Genomic DNA, 8450 nt, shown 5'->3' with positions numbered 1-8450 from the left:
ACTCAAGATTTATTGTCTCTCTCTCTGTTTGTGTATAATATGGTGTACATATAGTCAACATGCCATAAACTTAATTTTTCCTTTTCCTATTTTATTTTTAGTCTGTTATTCCTCACATTCTTACAATTTTGTAATATTCAACTGAACTGATGTTGTTGTCATGGAGTTCACAGTATCTTACCATTTGTAACTATTCAAGTTAACTCATGTCGTGAAGTTGACAGTATTTGGTCCGCTTCTTACAACCTACCAACGTACTCTATTATTGGAATTAGATATGGGTTTCACCATCATGTTTTTCAATGTTGTGAACACCATTCTTTTCTACTGCAGGTAATAAGAAGACAAGGTAGTAAATATTTCCATGGTATATAATCAGTATTTTCATTCCAATGAAAATTTCAGATGATATAGGTTATACTCATGTAGATTTTGTTTTTCTCTGTGCTCATGTTACTTTAGATAATGGATAATGTACATTGTTTTTTTTTAGCACATATCAGCTTCTCGGTGCATTCATTCTCAAAATAATGACATGTTTTTTATTTCCCTGCTCCATGGAGCTGCAACATTCAGAGATGTTGGTTCAGATGACAACGTTAAGCGGTGGTGGCATCAAAATGTTACTTGGGAGTTGGCTCGCGATCTCTCTGTGAGTATATGAGTGCCTGCACGTCCATGAGTACAACGTGGTGTTGCTGATAAAGTGGCGATGAAAAGTAAGCCCCCAACCAGACATAGGTTCTCAATTGCAAGGGGCTTCACGATTTTTTTTTTGTATTGCAAGCAATATTTTGGGGTTTTGATTATGTGTGTGAAGTATTGGCATAGAATTTTCTTGAGCTTTATTCCTATGGATCATACAATGTTGTACTTCCTTCGTACCAAATTAATCGACTTGGATTTGTCTAGATTCACATGCAAATCTAGACAAATCCGAGCCAATTAATTTGGGACAGAGGAAGTAGTATTTTAGATTGTGTGAACTCCTGTCAATTGATATATATCAGTCTCTAGAGGTAGTTACATTACTTCCACTATCGATTCACTCTAATGTAGGTAGTTATCATTCATTACAGTTACGAAATAATCGAAGATGAAGCAAACGGCAGGTGCATATTATTGAGCATGATTCCTTGTTCAAAATGTTTACCTATAAAAGTTAGATACCATAAATTGAATCATAAATTGAATGATATTGCATTCGATTCAATCTGGTTACAACTTACAAGAAGATAGCCTGCTTTTCCTCAAAGATTATGTATTTTAAGATGCACAATCATTCATCTTTATATGACCATACTGTCAATTCAAGAACAGAATTTGCATGTATGTGTCCAAGATCACTCGATATACAAGGAGTTATTCATGCGTCATGTATACTATTGTAGATGCTTGATCTGAATCGAATTCAATGCATCTTGGATTTTGTCTGTACTTTAAATGTAGACATATGTTGAATGGTTATACTTGTCTAAATTTCTCCTTATGTTCTGAGGAGGATATGTGAAGGTAGAGCAGGTTATAATAGAAAGCCAACATACTCTCTACTTGAAAGGTCGGGGTTGAATAAGGTGAGGGTAAAAAAGGCTGTGACGGTAATCATATATTTATATGTTTATAGTAACGTACGAGCATTCAACTAGTGATAGTAATATAAATAAGAATATAGTCTCATATTCATATTACTTGATCTTAACATAGATGTATCTAGACACATCTTAGTTGTAGACATATCTATTTTAGCATCAATTAATATGAGTCGGAGGGAGTATAAAAGTAGCTCTATCAAATAATACTCAAAAGTTAAGCATATTTAGGTTGGAGCAATTTGAGAATGAGTGATCTAGTGGGAAGTCGTCATTTCAATTTCTAATATATATTTTTTAATTGTTTTTGAGAATTCTGTGGCGCATACCACAAATGTGAAATTCTGTGGCGTGTGCGCCACACAGATAAATTTAGTATCGACTGAAGAAGAATTGAAACGTCGGTCAAACGAGGAACGGCGATCCGATCTGCCTGGCTGCGCATTGTTTCTGATTTGCAACTGTTGACCGCCTTGACTCTTATGCTTCCCTGCGGTTGAATGGGCTAATTGCCACGTTTGGGCTAGTACTCTTTTGAGCATCTCCACCGGCAGCCTTCAAATAGACGTCGGTAGGGGCGCTGGCACCTCCGTTTGGGAACATTGGAACTACATTCTCTATTTGGGGAGCTGTTTCCATACCGGCGTTCCCAAAACGGCGGCCCCGATAAATGTTTTGATTTAAAATCATAAATGTATGCATAGAAAATTAAACAAAAAATATTTTATTCCACAAACTATAATACATAATTGGGAACATGGTTTACATGAAGATATAATTTGGAACATGGTTTTCCACAAACTAATACATAGTTTGAACCATGGTTGACACATATATAAAATATTGCAAAAAAAACTAAACCTAACTAGGCCGGTCATCGCAGGTTTCGTGGAAAGAACACTCGAGGGCACACCCAGTCACCCAAACTGGAAAATCCAGCTGGTGATGGTGTCCCTGTTGGTTCTTTCGACGAAGAACATCCGAAAACATGCGTGCCGATATTCGCTGCGAAGAAACAACACTCAATCGTCGTCCTGCTCGGCGCTGTCGCCCTGGTAGTGGCGGCCGCTACGCGTCTCGTCGAACACCTTGACGCTCATGTCCCTGTCGCCAAAGTAGGAGAACACGAGCACGAAGCCGGCTTGGAGGCGGTGGTGGCGCCGCGAACTTCTCCCAGCCGATGTGGAGGTACATCTTGCCGCGCGCGTCGTAGATCACGTCCACGATCCACCGGTAGTAGCCGCACGCAGCCTCCCGCAGATGCAGCGTGCCCGGGCGGTCGTCGCCGACGACGAAGTCGGAGAAGGTGTGGGGCAGCCGCTGGATGCCGCGTGGGTCGCCCTTGAGGACGAGGACAAACTCGAACAGCAAGGGCCCCTCCTCGTCCATGTCCGACGATGAAGACGACGGCGTCACAGGGGCGACGGTGCGTGCACCTCTGCCACGGCCACGACCACGGCCTCGGCTAGGGCTGGGGAGAGAGGCGCTAGGGTTTATGTGTGAGAGGGACGATGAGAGGCAGCCCTTTCTATAGGCCGGAGGGAGGCGGGGGAGCGGTGGCGCTCATTAACGGCGGCACGAAAAGCAAGGCGCGCACGACGAGACGGTTCGCTGCGAGTCTGCGGAAACTGCACCGCCGCTGCGCCCCTATTAACTCCCGTCGCGAGGTAGGCGATGGTTAGGTTAAAATTGAATGAGCCGCTGACGCATCGGCCCCGCCAGTACCGCTGGCGTCGACTTTTCGGATGTGTGGCTGACAGGCGTGTCCAATTCGCGCCCTTGACGAAGGGGCCGGCACGGGGCTGCCGACGATTCTATTGGGCTCCAAAATTGGCCGCCGCCGTTTGAGGCGCGCCGATGCGAGCCCATTTTCGCTCCCGGCCCCTAAAAAGCTATCGGGGGCGCCGGTGGAGATGCTCTTACAACTTGCAAGCAATTTCACATATCTAAACTCTGCACAATATTCATTCCATTCTGAGTCAATAGTCGCAGCACTTGTATTGGTATATTTCACATATCTTAGTATATGTAACTCTGTTCTTCAGGATCTTCGGCCTTTCGTTCTTCGGCCTTTCGTTCGACGACGAGATCTCTTTCCCGACGTCAATGGTGGTGCTGAAAGATTACAATTATCTAGGTATGGGTGTTCAGATCTTACTTCGCCAGATCGATCTTGGATCTTTTCTCATGGTTGCCGCGAGGAGGATTATCCTCGCAGTTCTTGTCCCGGTTGCTACGTCCTCGACAATGGTGATTCGTATTCTCGGCTCTCCATCAACGTCGACAAGGCAGATCGGTTTTTATTCCCTGACATACCGGTGTTGGTACTCTTGCCGATGTTGATTGACTACTTTAATGGTTGCGCGCGTGCACGCAGCCTTGGCATTGCGGCTCAAATTAAAATTATGGGAGAACCTTCGTTGGTATTTACATGTCTATGGTTTGTTATCTATCTTTGGCTGCCTTCAGAAAAGTACAAGATTATGTCTTGGAAGAAGAAAGAGTTTGAAGACCTCGAAGATTTGCTAGTATCTTTTAGACTTTATTTTGTAATCGCTGGAGACAGCTCGTGTATCTCTACCATGTACTATTTGTTATTATGAATATATGTGGTATTGATTGTCAAAAAAAAAAAACTCTGTTCTTCAGGACATAACCCATAAAGGATGTAGGAATTCTAGGAACATGCTCTGGATATCATCTTGGAAGGACCACAGACGAAGTGCGGGAAGGAGACGATGCCTTTGACGCTGTAGATATTGCTCATCGTGCACACGCTGCTACTACACCATTGAGTACCAGGAAGCTTTTGCTCAAAGCCTAAGAACATGCTGACCAGAACTTAAATGTATCATCGACAGTCATGCTGGCTGGGGAGTAATTCTACGAGATTTCCACAGGGAAGTGATCGCAGCGACAGCGGAAAGAAGTGGCCATGTTGCTGATGAGTTTCGTGCTGAACTGACTACGGTTAAAAGCAGTGGACCTCGCTGAGCAGCTGGGAACTATCAAATTATGTCTCAAAAGAGTAATAAAGCTTGTGCTTTCCCTCAAAACAAAAAGAGAACCCTCCCAGTAAAATTGTTAATCAATAAATGCAAATTCAAGCATCCCGACAGCAGTGTCATATGTTTGGGATATAAACTGAGCACAAACAGAATGCATACAAGGGCATACCATAGACTTAATGGGACATGAGCACACAATGCTGAAAAGGGTGCACACACAATCAACATGCTTGCTTGGAAGGCATAAAAGGAAATGAACCACGTGGTTAACTGAGAGGGCCAACAATATGGAATTAATAGAAGCAAGTTTAGTCTCTCTTCATGCCAGTTGGAATAATGTCTACTGAAACCAGATAACATACACAAATTAGCTACTTCAGATGAGTTCACACTTCAAGGTCCACCAGGGCATGCTAATTCCTACGAGATCACTTCATCTTTGACCAGGGGATGATATAGAAAGGGTCAATTTCACAGGTTCCATGCAGCATACAGAATGAAATGGAAGAACATACAGAAATTAATCCATTTCTGCATCTCAGCCAGCGGAAGTTAACTAGATACCTGCGGAGCAAAAGATGCCATCAGTCAAACCGATTCCTAATATTCATTCATGGAAAGTGTGTTAAACACCTCACAATTTTTGTATGATTCAACCGATAAATATTAGCTTCAAATTATCAAGATTGTACCAAAAGGTCAAAAGCTTTGTCATCTAAGCATTAATGGAAAAAAAACTAGCATTAGAAACAGGGAAAGGCAACATGAAGACAGTAAATCTGTAGTGGCAAACCTTCCAACTCCAAATTGTAGCACATTCTCAAGTTTTTGGCTAACTCTAGTTTCAGTAGAGGTTTAAAGTGGTTCAAATAACTCACTGGAACAACCTAGTTTATCAAAATATGTTGAATTTTTCTTTATTATTATGGAAGTATAAGGGGCTCATGGAGTAACAGAGCAGAAATGTACGAGATATATAGTCACTAGCAAATCAAATTCATGTTGTCAAGCCTGAAGTAAAGGTCGTCCATCATTTTTTTTACTCTCCACTGTAAAAACAAAACACTAGCACATACTTATGAAGAAAGCGATGTTTCAGTCATACCAACCTTATCATGTGTTCTGTATAAATTATTAAATATTCATAGTGACCAAAATGGAAGAAAATCAGACTGCACATAAACCATAAAAACATCCAACATGTAGTTTGAATCATACAAACTATACTGGAGGTTATCTGACTTAGTCATAAATAGAGATATGCTGAGAAAATATTTAACCTATCCTCCTAGCTTAACATAATTGTACAACAATAAGCGAGAACTAGGTATTACAAAGATCCTGAATGAGCAACAATATGAAATGTGTTTCCCTAAATAAGCAATAAAGTGAAGTGGCAAGTCGATATTAATAATGGAAGTTCGAAGCCGAATGCGCACGAGTTTTAAGTTATCAATTATTTTGCATTGAGGGAACATCAAACACATGATCCTCAAACTTGAACTCATAAGCACAGAAAAAAAAAACAGACGTATTGAAGCATCCAGAAAAGGTAAAAGAAAAATAGCATAAAAGGAAAGGAACACATTTCATTCTGCTACCACCGATAGATAGTTACCTGCTTGATCAATACATCACAATAGCATGTCCATCTTGACAAATCATTTTATGTTTTTTGGAAGTACAGCTCCATCATGCGCACCACCAATGCTCTTGTCTACAAACATAAGAAGTCAAGGAACCAATAAGATTCCAATGAAAAGCCAAATAGATACGAGGGGGGCATAAATGAGATATCAAAATAAACACATAGCTGTCATTTCATATAAAACCAATTGAATCTTGGTGGGACAATAAGAACAGATAACAAAACCATATCTACTACTATTTAATACAAATAATATTACAGTGCATACTCTCTTCAGTTTAATTATATAGTATATGAATATACTCGCTTATCTCATAAAATGAACAATGATGCACAACAATTAGCAGATCTCAAGGGAGAAGTCACCTTAAATTAATCTTAAGTATGTCCATGCAATCTCGGATAAAACAAAATATTCTTGTAATAATAAATTCTACAAATAAAAGTGATCATGACTATTTATATTTAGATAAATGTAGCCTGTATACTGCAAAATGGAAATGCCACATACAGCAGGACTCTTCTAAAGGTCAAAAGTTACAGTGTAAATATCACACCATGTGTTCGACATGTGAATTGGTTCAACCAAGTTTTTTAATATAGCTGTCCTCAGTTTCCGACCATTGAGTATCTCATCGTGAGAAATACCTAAGCAACAAGTTATGCACTAACACTAGCTATATTATACAGCTCTTGAATAAGTCAACAGACAGGCAACAATCAAATTTAGTTCCAATAATGTACAAATAATTTGCATGTATACACCTCAAAAAATATTTTTCTATCAATCATTGTATTCTGTTTTATACTAGGCACACCCATAGATTAAACAGCCTAAGTGTTGGTTACCTTAGACTTGAACTATATAATTCGAAACTAGTAATAAGAGAGTATCAGATAACTTGGTCTAGTTATACCTGCAGTATAGACAACTTCAAATGGATAAAAGCCATGCCAATTGTTGTAGTCGAAAACTTTCTTGAACTGCAATGATTCCAGCTGGACCGCGAATACGCCAGTCGATGTCCGTAATAACACCACATTATTGTTCTCAGCAAACCCGAGGATGAATGGGTGCTCTGTCGCACATTCTAAAAGTAGCTTGTCCAGCGCAATAGTCCTTTCCAGCAGCCACGAACTAACACCATCACAATCCATCTCCCTCTTCCATAACTGGGCGCTGAATTTTGACAGGATGAGGAAACCAAGGCCACCATCTTCTAACAAGATAACCGAAATATTGCCAACACCTTCCCACCAGTGAATCTCTTCCCCTGGCACAGGTATCAAAGATAGGCTCTGCCTATCCAAATCGAATTCAAGAATTCCGTAGATTTCCCCACTAATCAACCAGTAAAGGGAATCCCCAGCCATCACAGCGGGGTTGTATTGATTAACACTAGGATCATCAGGCGGAAGCTGTACTGTGATGAGATTACCCCATACGCCGGTCTCGGACGAGTAAACGGAGGCGACGGCCTTTCGGCGGTGCAAGTCGCTGTTTCCTACCAAGACCACCTGGAAGTGCTGGATGTCTCCGGCAGCGGCAGGGCGAAGCACCGCGGCGCTGATCCAGCTGTCATCCGCGTCGAACGCTGGAGGAATGCCCAGGCGGTGCTGGCCGCCGGTGATGGGGTCCCACACCAGGAGCTGGTTCTTGGGCGAGAGGATGAGCGCGAGGCCATGGCGGCACCCGAGGGGCCGGAAGCTGTCACCGGCGTGGATGGGGACGGAGAAGCGGGATGGCGGGATGCGATTGGGCGCGTCCAGGGTAGAAGTGAAGTGGATGTCGTCAAAGAATTTGACGAAGCAGCCGAGGAGGGGAGGGTTGCGGCGGTGGTGTGAGCGGAAGCGGCTGCAGAAGCGGGGGTCGGAGGCGAGGCTACGCCAGCGCTTGGAGACGGCGGAGGCGCGGGGGAGGGACGAGGGCTGCGGCGGGAGGCGGAGGAGGATCTCGGAGAGCAGGTCGTCGTCCTCCAGCGGCGGCGCCGCCGGCGAGCTCATGCCTGCAGTGGGTTGGACTGGAACTGGCGTGCTGGAGTGAAATGAGGTGGAGGCCCAGTATTATGTTATTGAGAATATAGTAGGGGAAATCACGTTGAGGTTCCGAGCCCAGGATGTTTTTGGGCCCAACGATGTTGAAGCAAATTCTTCTGCTAAAGAAAGAAGGGCTTGACTACGCGGCGGCGCCGCACCAGGGAGGTT

General features: G+C 42.8%; 1 long non-coding RNA gene across 1 annotated transcript; it reads right to left on the bottom strand.

Moving 5' to 3' along the window:
* Window positions 1-4868: 4868 nt before the first annotated feature.
* Window positions 4869-7318, bottom strand: LOC124686291. Its single transcript, XR_006997775.1, has 3 exons — window positions 7163-7318; window positions 6216-6314; window positions 4869-5161 (listed from the first exon to the last, which is right to left on the bottom strand). It is a non-coding gene; the product is annotated as an uncharacterized LOC124686291 (long non-coding RNA).
* Window positions 7319-8450: the final 1132 nt, after the last annotated feature.

This window comes from Lolium rigidum, chromosome 2 (genome assembly GCF_022539505.1).
Source record: "Lolium rigidum isolate FL_2022 chromosome 2, APGP_CSIRO_Lrig_0.1, whole genome shotgun sequence".
Classification (NCBI taxonomy): Eukaryota; Viridiplantae; Streptophyta; class Magnoliopsida; order Poales; family Poaceae; genus Lolium; species Lolium rigidum.
The sequence above is the reverse complement of the archived record's forward strand: the minus strand, read 5'-3'. Positions and strand labels throughout refer to the sequence as shown.